The sequence below is a fragment of the Patagioenas fasciata genome, chromosome Z (assembly GCF_037038585.1).
Source record: "Patagioenas fasciata isolate bPatFas1 chromosome Z, bPatFas1.hap1, whole genome shotgun sequence".
NCBI lineage: Eukaryota > Metazoa > Chordata > Aves > Columbiformes > Columbidae > Patagioenas > Patagioenas fasciata.
The window spans coordinates 17698571-17713762 of NC_092560.1; the positions used below are offsets into that span (position 1 = coordinate 17698571).

The 15192-nt window shown below is 51.0% G+C and overlaps 2 long non-coding RNA genes across 2 annotated transcripts; one reads left to right on the top strand and one right to left on the bottom strand.

The window, feature by feature from the left end:
- The first annotated feature begins 931 nt into the window (after nt 1–931).
- LOC139826441 (uncharacterized) lies at nt 932–3010 on the top strand. Its single transcript, XR_011736506.1, has 3 exons — nt 932–1130; nt 1638–1738; nt 2943–3010. It is a non-coding gene; the product is annotated as an uncharacterized lncRNA (long non-coding RNA).
- A 5655-nt stretch (nt 3011–8665) lies between these two features.
- Nucleotides 8666–13431, bottom strand: LOC139826437 (uncharacterized). Its single transcript, XR_011736501.1, has 2 exons — nt 13268–13431; nt 8666–10938 (listed from the first exon to the last, which is right to left on the bottom strand). It is a non-coding gene; the product is annotated as an uncharacterized lncRNA (long non-coding RNA).
- Between the last annotated feature and the right edge of the window lie 1761 nt (nt 13432–15192).

The window sequence follows — 15192 nt, forward strand, 5'->3', positions numbered from 1 at the left end:
GTGGCGGCTGGGTAAAGTGCCAAATCCTCCGGCTCCAGGCCACACGCCAAAGCAGCAGCAGCAGCTTCTGCGGTGCCTCCCTAGAGCTTCCTTGGGCTCTGGAAAGCCCCAGCACCTCTGGGACTCAAGCAGAGAACCTCTCCTTTTCAGGTGCTGCTGGAGAAGCCTGTGGGCGAGCTGAAGTTCCTGCGGTAAGAGCCCTCTCCTGGCTCGCTGCTCATCTGGTGGGGGAGCAGGACCTGGCCTCGTGCTGTTTGTGCTCCATGTGTAGCACGGGGGGCTCAGGCTTTTCCCTCTCTCTTCGCCTGTTGCATAAGCTGGAAAGGAAGGGGAGCACCTGCAAAGCAGGGCAAGGAAAGGGGCCTGGAGCCCCTGTGTCTCTGCTCTGTGCCTCTGAGCCTGGAGGCTCTGGCAGGGGCTGGGCAGCTCCCTGACAAGATCTGCTCTGCCGGCATTTGCAGGAACTCGCTCGCTCTGCTGAGGGAACAAGCTCAGGAGGTGCAACAGCTGAAGAAGGATCTGACCCGCCTGACTGCTGAGATGAGCTCCTTGAAGACGGTGATGCTGTGCTTTGTGAAAGAGGGCGCGGATGAGCAGGGCCCCGCACGGGGTGCCTTGTGGGGATGCTGTGGGGTTTTCCTTCTGTGCCCAGCCAGCCAGCCTTCACCAAGTGTTGCTGCTCTGCTCTAAAGTCCCCTCCTCTGGCCAAGTTTAACTGGCAGTGGAGGACTGCTGATGTCCTGCTACTGAGGTGCTGAGGCCTCTGGTGGTACTGGTCTGAGCCCAGAGAGCAGTGAGACACAAGTGGCCTCCCAGGAGCATCCAGCCCTGGCAGGTCTGAGCCCATCTGCAGGCTGAGCTGGGCAGCGTGGAGGTGGAGACGAGGCTGTGGGGCCCAGACCCATACCCCTGCTATGGCTGCGGACACGAATGCTCTTCCCGAGCCCTGACTCTGCTCAACAGAGGCTCTGTGCCAGGACTCCGTGGTCACACTGAATGGCCCGCTGACGTGTTTGTCTCCCGTGTTCATTTCTGTCTTTCCCAGGAAATAGAGGACTTGAGAATGGCCATGTCTGCTATGCCTGTGGAAGAGAGTGTCCAGATGTCTGCCTGGGCTCTGAAAAGCACAGGTGTGGATGTGGGCAGACCGATCTCATAGCACTGAGCTCCTGCTTAGCCCTCCCCAAAGGAGGCTGCGGTGCAGACAGTGCCCTCCAAGGCAGGGCAGATGAGACGGAATCACAGGGCCCAAGAGCACGCCTGCGGCAGAGTGCCTGTCCTGCCCTTCGGCCCCTCACAGGTGCCCCGCCATGCCCCTGACAGCACTTCTGTGCTTTCCCTCTCTGCTGAGCTTTCCTGGGCACTGAGAAGCCAGTAGTCAGGTCATCGTTTGCTGTCTCTGCGTATCAGGTGGCATCAGCTTGGGCCCCCTGCTCTTCCCATGGGGGCTTGCAGGCTCCCAGCTCCCGCAAACCTTCTCCTCGTGCGGCCATGAGGGAGACGTTCTCACCGGGCACGGGGATCCCTTCCTTGCCTGCATCTGCTCTGAGGGCACTGGGCTGGCAGGCAGCCTTAGATATACCCCCCATCCACCAGCCTGGGGGGCCTGACAGTCAGCTGCTCTCTTCTTCCTTCAGGGGTCACCATCGACCTGCAGAGATCACACAGGAGCATTACATGGTCCTGCAGGCTGTTTTGGTTCCTTTGTGATCTGCGGCCTCTGGAGACCTTTATGCAGGTATGGGAGCAGAAATCATCGGTGCCTGTTTTGTTCCTCCTGCTAAGGCTGAGGGCAAGCCCCAGGGTGTCCCCCCTCAGGCCAGTGGTGTTGCTGAAGCCCGTGGCACTGGTCAGGTGCCAGATATCCGAGATCTCACAGGGAGCTTGGCTTGCTAGAAACCAGCAGCTTCCCCCAGGAAAGGGATGAATGGGGCTGAGCTGAGCTGAGCTGCTGCTTCCTGACCACCGTACCTGGTCACCGCCAGGGGAAGGAACTTGTCAGATCTGGGTGATTTGAATGAGACGCTGAGTGCACCCTCTGTAAGTTTGCAGATGACACCAAGTTGGGTGGGAGTGTCAGTCTGCCGGAGGGTAGGAAGGCCATACAGAGGGATCTGGACTGGCTGGAAAGTTGAGCTGAGACCAGTTATTGTAAGGTTCAACAAGGCCAAATGCTGGGTCCTGCACTTGGGGCACAACAACCCCAGGCAGTGCTACAGGCGCAGGGAGAGTGGCTGGAAAGCTGCCTGGAGGAAAAGGACCTGGGGGTGTTGACTGACAGCCGGCTGAACATGAGCCAGCAATGTGTCCAGGTGGCCAAAAAGACCAAGAGCATCCTGGTTTGTATCAGGAATAGCGTGGTCAGCAGGACTAGAGAAGTGACTTGCTGCTGGTGAGGCCCCACCTTGAATCCTGTATTCAGTTTGGAGCCCCTCACTACATGAACGACATGGAGGTGCTGGAGAGAGCTCAGAGAAGGGCAATGAATCTGGTGAGGGGTCTGGAGCACAAGTCTGATGAGGAGTGGCTGAGAGAACTGGGGCTGTTTAGCCTGGAGAAAAGGAGGCTGAGGAGAGACCTCACTGCTGTACGGAAATGGGCTTCGCTAGCGGTTAATGTTCAAAGAGGAGACAGAGGACTAAGCCAAAAAAAGAAACTTTATTTGAAGAAAGGGGGAGTCCATAGGAGTCTCTATGGGGATGATCAAAACTGTGGGAAGACACAGTCCTCTGTTTATCTAATCCCTGGCCGCAGGCGATCCATCCTCCTTTCCCCACCGGCCAAGGTACCCGGAGGCTACAAACTTTCCCAACTGCCTTTCATATTCCCCCAGCAACATTCCCTGTTAACTGATGGGTTAAACCTGTCTGTTGCACTCCTTTTGTAAAGACATGGGATTGCTGTTCCCTTCACCAACCGCTGCCATTGCCCTGTGCTTTCAGCTGGACATTTCCCCAGGCTACTGCTGGCCCTTCCAAGCGTCGGGGAGCCAAGTGGTCATTACGTTGCCCGCACAAGTCCAACCAACCGCGATCACTGTGCAGCACCCCTTGAAGAAGTCCTCTGCACTCGGGGACATCAGCAGTGCCCCTCGAGATTTCACCGTCTCTGTAAGTCTCTGCTGGGCACCTGGGGCTGGGACCTGGTGCTGGAGAGAAGCCGGAAGGGGGACTTGCAGGTCCCTCTGAATCTCTGCAGAGATTCCTGGTCCCTCCCAAGCACAGCTGTGCTCTGAGGGGACATTTCAGGGCATGTCCAGGGTGGTGTCCTCCCATCTGAAGACTTGCTCCGTGGGTTTTGGCCCAACACCTCGGCCCTACCGCATCCTGTTCCAGACTGTGCTGGAGCCGCGGGAGAGGAGAGGGGTCGGGGGCCCGGATCTGGCACGTGTGTTGCCTCATGGCCGAGCTGAGCCTGACTGCTCCCCTGTGCTTCACCTGCCAGGGACTGGATGAGGAAGGAAAAGAGGAGACTCTGCTGGGGACATTCGGCTATGACATCAAGAAAGCGCCGGCCCAGACCTTCCCTCTGCAGGTGTGGGATGTGTGTTAGGGCACGAGGCCAGGGCAGAAATGCAGGTTGGCCAGCAATTCAGTGGCAGGAGGGGCGTGGATGGTCCCTGACAGGGCAGGGGCTCAACCCTGGCCAAGAGAGACATGGCGGGCTTTGGAGGGCTGGGCAGCACTCAGCAAGGGCAGCAGAAGCAAAGCGAGACTCAGGTCGGCCCCACGACCACGCAGGTCCCCAGAGCTCCTGCCTATGCCTACTGCTCCTGGCAGAGCCAGCCAGGGTCGTGCCACCCCACCTGTGCCGCGTGCTGCCCTGAAACCCAAGTGTCAGGTGGCAACAGCCAACAGGCAGCACCACAGGGATGCTCCGCACACGGGGCGGGGTGGCCAGTGTCCCCAGGCCTGGGCTGTGCTGGGGAGGAGGTGGAGGAGCTGCTGGGTGCTGCCACAGCCCATGTGCAGGAGCACTCCCTGGCCACTCTGCCAGCACAGACGCCCCAGCAGTAAAGGGAAGGGGTGGCAGGACAGGCACTGAGCCCCAGCCGGACAGGCGGTGGCAGCCACGATACCCAACGCCTTGCCCCAGCAGCAGGACTTTCCCCAGGCTCCATTTCCGCCCCAGGCCCAGCAAGCCTCAGGTTTCCAGAAGGTCCGGCCTGCTCTCTGAGGCTGGGCATTTGCTCTGCAGAGGCAGAGAGGGCCTGGTCGGGAGAAGGGCAGGACAGAGATGCTGTCCCATCAGCCAGGGCGGGAGCTGCAAGGGCCAGGCTGGCAGGGGACGACACGCAGGGCCTCCTGACGCCCTGGCACTGACCTGGCTTTTTGCCGCGTTTGCTTTGCAGAGTGAGCTTCCCAGAGCCTTTCAGCGCATCAGGCTTCTCATACAGAGCAACTGGGGGAAGTCACGCTACACCTGCATTTATCGAGTGCAGGTTCAGGGGAAGGTAAAGGAAATGAACACCATTGGCCAGGCATGAGGAGACAGTCTGTCGTGAAAATAAAAAGCCTGAAGTAGAGGATCCTGGCTGTTAGTCTGGAGCAGAGCAATGTGGTTTCACAGGCCCCCTCAAAGGCCACATGGGGTGTAGACATAGTCGGTGTTGGAAGGGACCTCTGGAGATCATCTATTCCAACCCACCTGCTAAAGCAGGTTCACCAGAGCAGATCACACAGGAACGTGTCCAGGAGGGTCTTGAATGTCTCCAGAGAAAGCGACTCCAACGACCTCTTGGGGGAGCCTGTTCCAGTGCTCAGGCACCCTCAAAGTAAAGAAGGGTTTTCTCATATTCAGGTGGAACCTTCTATGCTTCAGTCTGTGCCTGTTGCCCTGTGCCCACCTGGGGACCTGAACATCGTTGACTCACAGTCAACCTGTAGTTGACCAGAACTCCCAGGTCCTTCTCTGTAGTGCTGCTTCCCAGCAGGTCTGCCCCTGACCTGTACTGGTGCCTGGGGTTGTTCCTCCCCAGGTGCAGGATCCTACACTTGCTCTTCATAAATTTCTGTTAATGGAGAATGTCCCATCTTTCCTTATTCCTTTCTGTTTCTCCTCCCTACTTTGTTTCTTTGTTATATAGAATCCCACTGTATCTGTTATTTTTTGAGCGGCAGAGGAACACGCAGGTCGACTCAATATGAGTGATAAACCATAGTTTGATTTATTAGCCCGAACACCATATGCTTACACAGTTCACGATCATTATGCATGCCTGTCACCTACAAATTGGCTTAAGCTCTAACAGTCACATTGGCATGGTCCTCCTACTTGCAGTTACTAGCCATGCTTGTTCTACGTTCCTGCGCTCTTGCTTCTCCCAAGCTGTTTATGAGACTCTGCCAAGGTCGCAGTGTCCTTGCTGATCTTGCTGAAACAGTCAGCGGTTCCCCCTGCGGCCTAGTCTTGCTACTTATGCTAAGGCCTTCAGAACAGGCTCTGCTCGTACAACTGCTCTGCAGACCCATGCCCCTTATTTTTAAGCCATTCTCCAACATCATTTCATTCCCTACCAATTTCCTGTTAACCATACTCATCCACACTCTTGTTTAATTGTTTTCAGTGTTTGTTAAACGTAGACACAAATACTGACATGTTGACATATCATCACTGCCTAAAGGGGGCCACCTCTATCCTTTAGCTAATCGGTATTCTGGCCATGTGAAATAACAGTAATTTACCATAAGTTCGTTAGTTATGATCCTCCCTGATGGGCTATCTGGAGGTATTGTCGGACCATCCCCTCCCATATTCATCTTTTTCCCTTTTCTCTTAGAACCTCCCATAATTATGATTGTGACTACAAATACCCCAATAGGTCACAGGAGTGAAGCTTCTTTTCACTTGTTGTGAGAGCATTGTTATATTGAAAAAAAAGAACAACCAAAGACAGTTTGTCAGAAGCTAAACCCCCTTGCGTTGCAGTTTTAGCTTTAGTGTCACTGGGGGCTGCGTGGGGCTAGGCTGAGCCCCTGCGTGGTGCCCAACTGTTTCTTCAGGGAGGCACAGCCACCCAGTGCCGCTCCCCTGTTAGCGCTCCGCCGCGTCCCTTCAGCCAACGCCGCACGCTCGCGGCTTCCCACCGCCGCCTCCGCTTTTTCCCGCCACGACTGCTTGTGCCGCGCGGCTCTTTGTGCGCATGCGCGGGTTGCCGTAGCGCCCGGGCCGGTCACAAGGCGCTTGTCGCCGCCCAGCGACCCAGACAGAGGCGACAGCGAGAGATCGGCAGCCCCTGCAGCACAGGAGAGGCCGGGCCCGCACCCCCACCCACTGCCGAGAGGTTCCCCCAAAGCCGCCGGGGGGCTCAGACTCCACACACGTTGCTGCACAGGCGGCAACATAAATCCCACATACACATGTAAGGAACGGTGAACGAAGGAATGTTGTTTTTATGAAGCTGGGGACCTGGTGCCCGACCCCAGTGTGGGGCAAGGACTGAAGAGACTTCAGGCTCTAAATCCTTGATGTAGAACAAAGTATCTTCAAACTAATTCCAGAATGCAGACCGATTAATGTCTTTAATGTGGGGAGACTTGTTTAAATCACAAAAGGCCATATAGTTGGTACAGTAGGAGGTTGCGGTGTCGAGTTCTTTGCAGATACGGAAGCTGCCCTGTCCCTTTTAAATTTTACCTTAAAAAGATCTTAGACATAAGGTACCGTTGTAATAAAAGGGGTAGCAGGAGGAAGGAGAGAGAATTCTGAACAAACTCCTGTTTGTGACAACAGGAATTAGAAGCGTGTGGGGAAGGTTTATATTAGTGCAAGATTTACGAGAAAAATGATAATAATTTGTGCTAAAAAAAGATGGTTAAGTGGAAAATTCTGCTAAGCTGCAGAAACTACTCATGTTGACCAAATAAAGCATGGCACCTGTTTAATTTAGAAAGGTGGTTACAGTTGTTGGGCAAACTGTTGTGAGGGGGGACACTGAGGAAGAAGAAACTCTTTGACAACCAGTGAGGAAGAGCGAATAGCCCTAGTAACAACCAGCCACGGGGTCTGATGCAAGAAGAACTAGCCGAGGCAATAAAAAGAGTTCATCAGACACCTGAGGCGTGCACGTTGGCAGAGCGCACTCCCCCTGCACTCAGAGCTGTTTAGCTTATGCTCCTGTTAATCAGGTGGACATAATAAAAGATTTGTTTGCTTAAAGCATGAGTGATTGGAAATTTATAACAGATTCCCCAGATTATTTATTAGAGAGAGATCTTTTCGAGGCTCTGGGTGCGGAAACACCATTATTGCATGGGGGGTCACAAGGAGAAAATTTGAAAGAGATAGTGTGCCCTGGAAGTTTGTGTTGGTTTTGGCTGGGGTGGAGTTGATTTCCTTTATGGTAGCTAGTATGGGACTGTGTTGTGGATTTATGCTAAAACCAGCGTTGATAATCCAGAGGTGTTTTGCCGAGCAATGCTTGCGTGGAGTGCAGGCCAGTTCTGCCTCTCGTGCGGTCACACCAGCAGGTGGGCTGGGGGGAAGCGACAACCAGTGTCACACTTACCAAAGCTCTTAGACCCAGGGTATCAAGGTTGGCCGGTGTGTGCAAGCTGCAGCAGCAACCGCTTTTCTGGTGGAAGAAAGCAGGGGGCTAACCTTTGGAGAAACTTGAGTGGCAAGCAACCCCCATTAAGCAAAACTGATCCTGACCCAAAAGGCTGGGAACTGGCTAGCTGACTCAAGAATCTTGAAGTATGAAGCTTTATTAATTGAAAAAGATTATTTGATCTTAACAACAGAATCATATCTGAGCCCTGCTACTTTACCTATGGAGAGGTGACAGTGAAGATCAAGATCTAGAGCATGTTTGTTTAGACTTTAGCTAGAATACCAAACTAAAGTCAGACCTGATTTGAGAGACATACCCCTACGTGCAGGGCTGCACCCCTTCATAGAGGGGTCTTCAATGGTAATTCAGGGGAAAGACACAACGGGTGTTCCATCATTGAAGGTGTGAGTGGTGAAACAAGGGAAACGAGAAGGTTGCCTAATAACCACTCAGCTCAAACATGCGAGCTATATGCTCTCAATCAGGCATTGTGCATGTTAGGAGGAAAAGAAGGTACCATTTATACTGATTCTAGATATGCATTTGAAGTAGTGCACACCATTGGGAAAAACTGGGAAGAACGGGGTCTAATTAATAGCAAAGGGAAATAATTGTTTCATGAAGAACTAGTTGGACAAGTGTTACATGACCTGATGTCACCAATAGAGGTGGCTGTAGGACACGTTAATGGACATCAGATGGTGTTGCGGTTCACCCTGCGGTTCACATTGTCTCCTCGGCCAGTGCTTTAGTGCACTTATCCCACCCCTCCGGGTGGAGAACCTCCACCGGCTGTTCAATTACCCCAATTTTCAAAAGCCTCACAACTGCGAGAGTAAAATCTTCAGACCTACAATCAATTCCCCATTGCCTATGCAATGCTGATACAACCTTCACTAGGGCTTCCGTCCTCCTAGTGGCTATGGGAGCGTCCTCCTCCATCGTAGCAGTCCAGCTGGCTCGACCACCGTTCACACCTGAAATCAGGAGATTTTCCCGGGTTTCGGCACCAAACTATGTTGCGGTTCACCCTGCAACATAGGTGTCCTGCTTCAGGAACGGCACGGCAACCACCCTCAGGTCGCTCGGTCCATCAGCTCGCAGACACCAATGTGGTGGACGGCAAATGGCGTTTATTGGTAGGCAATAAAGCAATATATACCTTGAGTTTTACAACGTCACATCCGCCTGCTTAGGTAACACACGAAACACTACACCTATCAGGGGAGGGGCCACTATCTTCCCGTACAGCGCGAGATCTTCTGAACGCAAGACCCTAACTACCAACATTTCCCCCCCCCCGTGCACAACTAAATTAGCTAAGATATAAAAGTCTTAAAAAAGATATATGCTTCTTATTGTAATACAGTGTAAAAAATCTTTAGAGGTAGACTACATAACATAAAATATAAGGCACAGTGAACAGGTGAAAACTATGAGGTAGTTATTAATAATGGGGTGTTAGTAGGGATAACTAGGGAAAAGATTAGTAAATACTTTTCATAAAGTAGTTGCTGGCGTTCAAGCAAAAGGATATTAACTTGCTCTAGCCGGCTTTTAACAAACAACATCAGCCTATTCAGTATGCAGGGCCCGAAAATCAGTGTTAGAACGATCGTTATAATCAGCCCTGCTAGGGTGGATATCAGGGCTGTTAACCATGGCGAGTGGTTAAGCCATGAATCAAACCATCCTTGTTGGGCTTCTCTATCTCTTCTTCTCTTTTCTAGACCCTCCCTAAGTTTGGCCATTGTGTCTCTGACAACCCCTGTGTTATCTGCATATACACAACATTCTTCTCCTAAAGCTGCACAAAGTCCACCTCGTTATAAAAACAAGAGATCTAGTCCTCTACAATTCTGTAAAACAACTTCGGACAATGATCTCAATGACTTTTCTAAGACGGTGATCGATTGTTCAGTTCGAACCAAATCTTCATCTACTGCTACTCTGAGAGAATGAAATCTTTGGTTTTGTCCGACTAGCGAGGCTATTCCTGTTCCAGCCCCCGCAGCTCCTACGGTTAGCAGGGCAGCTATGGTCAGATCGGTAATGGGCTCTCGTTTTTGTATGTGATTAAAAGTAGAAGGGGATAGATGTTCATATATGTATTCCTCTGGATGGTATATGATCCTTGGAACAATCATTGCTTGTATACAGAATTCATTGTTTTGATCAAATATGTTAAGGGATATGCACGGTGTGACTCCAGTTTTTGAACATATCCATTTGGTATTGCTAGCAGGAACTAACCATTTGGTTTTCGATTCTTTTTCTAGCCTGATCTCATTTGCGCATAGCACCTTTTTCCCAGGGGGTACCTTACCGACACAAGAGCCTTGCCCTGATACGTATTGCATTGTAATTCCTGGGATGTTTGTGGTGTTCCAAAGGCATTGCGATGGGTTAGGCCCGTTTACTAGTCCTGGTTTAGAGGGTACACCTACTGCTTCATAAAAGGGTGGCCTTATATCAAAGCAAAGCCAGCAGTTTGCTGTAATATTTGGATTGGTAGAATTCAATAGCTGGTATGACAAGTTCAACAACCTCCATAGGGGAGGCATTTCAATTTTGAAAGTATCGAGTGTCTTGGCGTTATTGGGAGCCGCAACCTTGGCGTTGTTCTTGGTATTGTCTACCACAGGTTTAGATGTGTGTGGGTTAAGAACCCGGTTAGGCCCAAGTGTCTGAGGTGTTTGTAGCCTGACCTTGGTGATTTGTATTAGTGTTCCTGGATCCTTTAAGGTCTTACGACGAAATACTGACCACGTTTTCCCCAAAAGCCAATCCGCATTAGTCGGGTTTCTGATCTCTACGTCTAGACCGACACAATCACCTCTCCAATCCAGCATTTCATTGTACGCAAATATTGGAGGGATACATCCCCTTGGTCCCCAATCTACTCGCAAAAATTCATCCTCTTTTTCTGGACTCCACTTATTGCTTGTAACAATGGTCTCACATCCCCAATACCCACAAAACAAATATCCTGGATAGTGACAGTAGCTTTTTCCTGGATTTGAACTAGGGCACCAATATGTTCCCCACAATGAATGAGTTGTGGGAAATAAGTCACTTATTTTAATTGAAAAGGTTGGAGCACCTGTTGTTGTGATTTCCCTTATTACTCGATTGCTCCCCACGTTTCGTAGGATCCACTTGAATGGCTGATGGTGGCTGTAACCTGATTCTGTTTTACCTGTAGCAGCAAGCCTCAGAATCAAGATCAAACGAAGGTATCGCAGCTTCCAACCACGGAGGCCGCTTTGCTGTTGTCTGGACTCTTCCCGTGCAGAATTCTCAGGCTCAGACAGGACGCTTGCTGATTTGTTGACGTCGTCTGTCACCGGGGCATACGGGCTACAAGGGCGGCCAATGATCCGTTCCTGCAAACAAAAACTCACAGTTTTCATTAGTTTTATTCTGAAGCTCTGGTTTAATGGACTTAAGCGGGCACCACTTGACCCTGCCACCTTTTTTGACCGCTGCATACCCTCGTCCTGTCAGAATCAGTTTCCACCCTTTTTCCCAGTCTCCCAGCTCATTTCTGACTACAACTGGTGGGCCCTCTTCCAGTGCTCGAGTGGCCCAATGTTTTTGGACAGGACTATTCACCTCCTCTCCCCTAGGGAATTGATTCAGTGCTAGCAAGGCAGTCACTAGCAAACGTGCCTGGTCTCCTGAGGGAATGCTGGAGGTAAAACCTTCTGTTTTTGCCAAGACTTCTAGCTTGGATTTCAGAGTTTGATTTGCTCGCTCGACTATAGCTTGACCTGTACTATTATATGGGATACCGTGTATTAGAGTAATACCCCATTTCCGAACGAATGCCTGGGTTGATTTGGACACGAAACTCAGACCGTTATCCGTTTTGATCTGATTAGGGACACCAAGCCATGCCGTGGCTGTCAGCCAATGTTGGATGGTTGCTTTGGAGTCGGCCTTAGAGTGTTGTGTGGCTATGATTACCCCGCTATCTGTGTCTACGGTTACCGCTAGCCACGCTCGAGGTCTCAGCAACTGACAGAGTGTAAAGTCCGTCTGCCACACCTCGGAAGCTTTAAGACCTCTGGGGTTGACTCCACTGGACCACAGTGGTGCCTTTTGACAGTGGGGACACGTAGCTACTATGTGTTTTGCGTCGACGGTTGAAACCCCACATCTCTTAACTAGCGCTTTAGCTCCAATGTGGAGGGACTCGTGTAGCTGACGGGCATCTCTCAGTGTCCATACCCCTTTTGCAGCGGCATCTGCTTTATCGTTACCCATGCAGTGGGTGATCCGTCCCAGCCACCTGGGCCAGTTGTCTCGCACAGTTGTCCTCCCACTCTTGTTTAAAAACGATCATCCCTGCCCCGTCAAAGATCACCCTGCAAGTTTGTTTTATATCAAACGGGAGCATGTCATATCCCCCGAAAACACCATCTATGAGGGTGGAGACCATGGCTGAATTAATCCCTTTATCCGTGATGGCTTTAACAATCGCTTGCACATCCTTAGGGTTTATTGGTGTGTGAACCCTCTGTCCCCCATCCGTCACCCGGACCGGGAACGCCAGCACGGCCGATGGAGCCCAATCGGCACACGCAATCTTAATTTTTCTCCAATCCATGAGAGGAATTTCTCCCCCTCGCGATTTCGCTTTATTTCGGATGCGGATATTTTTGTTTTTAACTCTGTTTGATCCCACATCCTCCTCCGAATTTGAATCGGTATCTGAGTCGGAGTCGGAACTCGAGTGGCCAGTTACTTCCGTATCTGATCCAGAACCGGAACTTGAGTGGCTGGTTACTTCCGGGTTCCGGTGCCTTTTAAACGAGTTCCGGCCCCGCCCACTACCCTTGCGGGTGGGCCGCTCTCTGCTCTGACCCTGCCCGTTACCCCTGTGGGCGGGCCATTCCCGCCCTCTTGGCTCACCCCGCCTCCTGCTGGGGGAGGAGTCTCCCCCACAGCAGCACCTCCCCAGATGGATGCCCACATCACCCCTCTACCCCTCGCCCCCGCCTCCACCTCCTCCCCGATCCCCCGCTCTATTGTTCTCCTGATTCATCACTATCTCTCCTTTCCCGCCGAAGGCATCTTCTCCCCGCCCCTCAAGTTTTCCCTGGGGGCCATCTTGGAGCGCATAGCGGGGGGTCGTGCCCAGACACCCTCGGACTCCGGTTTCCCAGCGACGCGAGCCGCCTCGGCTAGCCTGCCCCAGAAAGCTTTAGCTCACTCCCGCGCTTCTGCGAATGAAACAGAGTCAGAGGAGTAAGGGGAGGAGTCACCCTCCCGCTGATCTTTGGATTCAGCTTGCTCCTGCGCCTCCGTGAGTGGGTCAGGGTTCGGGGGTGGAGAAGGGGGGTCGCCCTCTTGCAAATCCTTATACTCAACAGGATCGTCATTATCTGAGGGGTGCGGGGTCTGCGTGGTAGCCCCGACTCCCAGTTGTGGGGTGGCCATTAAACAAGCCTTAGCCACTTTCCAAGTCTCTTGTGCTTGCATAGCTTTTTGCAAGGCTTGCACGACTTTCCCCCAAGACTTCAGGTTTTTCCCACAACCCGAGGACATTGTCTCCTCGGCCAGTGCTTTAGTGCACTTATCCCACCCCTCCGGGTGGAGAACCTCCACCGGCTGTTCAATTACCCCAATTTTCAAAAGCCTCACAACTGCGAGAGTAAAATCTTCAGACCTACAATCAATTCCCCATTGCCTATGCAATGCTGATACAACCTTCACTAGGGCTTCCGTCCTCCTAGTGGCTATGGGAGCGTCCTCCTCCATCGTAGCAGTCCAGCTGGCTCGACCACCGTTCACACCTGAAATCAGGAGATTTTCCCGGGTTTCGGCACCAAACTATGTTGCGGTTCACCCTGCAACATAGGTGTCCTGCTTCAGGAACGGCACGGCAACCACCCTCAGGTCGCTCGGTCCATCAGCTCGCAGACACCAATGTGGTGGACGGCAAATGGCGTTTATTGGTAGGCAATAAAGCAATATATACCTTGAGTTTTACAACGTCACATCCACCTGCTTAGGTAACACACGAAACACTACACCTATCAGGGGAGGGGCCACTATCTTCCCGTACAGCGCGAGATCTTCTGAACGCAAGACCCTAACTACCAACATTTCCCCCCCCCCGTGCACAACTAAATTAGCTAAGATATAAAAGTCTTAAAAAAGATATATGCTTCTTATTGTAATACAGTGTAAAAAATCTTTAGAGGTAGACTACATAACATAAAATATAAGGCACAGTGAACAGGTGAAAACTATGAGGTAGTTATTAATAATGGGGTGTTAGTAGGGATAACTAGGGAAAAGATTAGTAAATACTTTTCATAAAGTAGTTGCTGGCGTTCAAGCAAAAGGATATTAACTTGCTCTAGCCGGCTTTTAACAAACAACATCAGCCTATTCAGTATGCAGGGCCCGAAAATCAGTGTTAGAACGATCGTTATAATCAGCCCTGCTAGGGTGGATATCAGGGCTGTTAACCATGGCGAGTGGTTAAGCCATGAATCAAACCATCCTTGTTGGGCTTCTCTATCTCTTCTTCTCTTTTCTAGACCCTCCCTAAGTTTGGCCATTGTGTCTCTGACAACCCCTGTGTTATCTGCATATACACAACATTCTTCTCCTAAAGCTGCACAAAGTCCACCTCGTTGTAAAAACAAGAGATCTAGTCCTCTACAATTCTGTAAAACAACTTCGGACAATGATCTCAATGACTTTTCTAAGACGGTGATCGATTGTTCAGTTCGAACCAAATCTTCATCTACTGCTACTCTGAGAGAATGAAATCTTTGGTTTTGTCCGACTAGCGAGGCTATTCCTGTTCCAGCCCCCGCAGCTCCTACGGTTAGCAGGGCAGCTATGGTCAGATCGGTAATGGGCTCTCGTTTTTGTATGTGATTAAAAGTAGAAGGGGATAGATGTTCATATATGTATTCCTCTGGATGGTATATGATCCTTGGAACAATCATTGCTTGTATACAGAATTCATTGTTTTGATCAAATATGTTAAGGGATATGCACGGTGTGACTCCAGTTTTTGAACATATCCATTTGGTATTGCTAGCAGGAACTAACCATTTGGTTTTCGATTCTTTTTCTAGCCTGATCTCATTTGCGCATAGCACCTTTTTCCCAGGGGGTACCTTACCGACACAAGAGCCTTGCCCTGATACGTATTGCATTGTAATTCCTGGGATGTTTGTGGTGTTCCAAAGGCATTGCGATGGGTTAGGCCCGTTTACTAGTCCTGGTTTAGAGGGTACACCTACTGCTTCATAAAAGGGTGGCCTTATATCAAAGCAAAGCCAGCAGTTTGCTGTAATATTTGGATTGGTAGAATTCAATAGCTGGTATGACAAGTTCAACAACCTCCATAGGGGAGGCATTTCAATTTTGAAAGTATCGAGTGTCTTGGCGTTATTGGGAGCCGCAACCTTGGCGTTGTTCTTGGTATTGTCTACCACAGGTTTAGATGTGTGTGGGTTAAGAACCCGGTTAGGCCCAAGTGTCTGAGGTGTTTGTAGCCTGACCTTGGTGATTTGTATTAGTGTTCCTGGATCCTTTAAGGTCTTACGACGAAATACTGACCACGTTTTCCCCAAAAGCCAATCCGCATTAGTCGGGTTTCTGATCTCTAC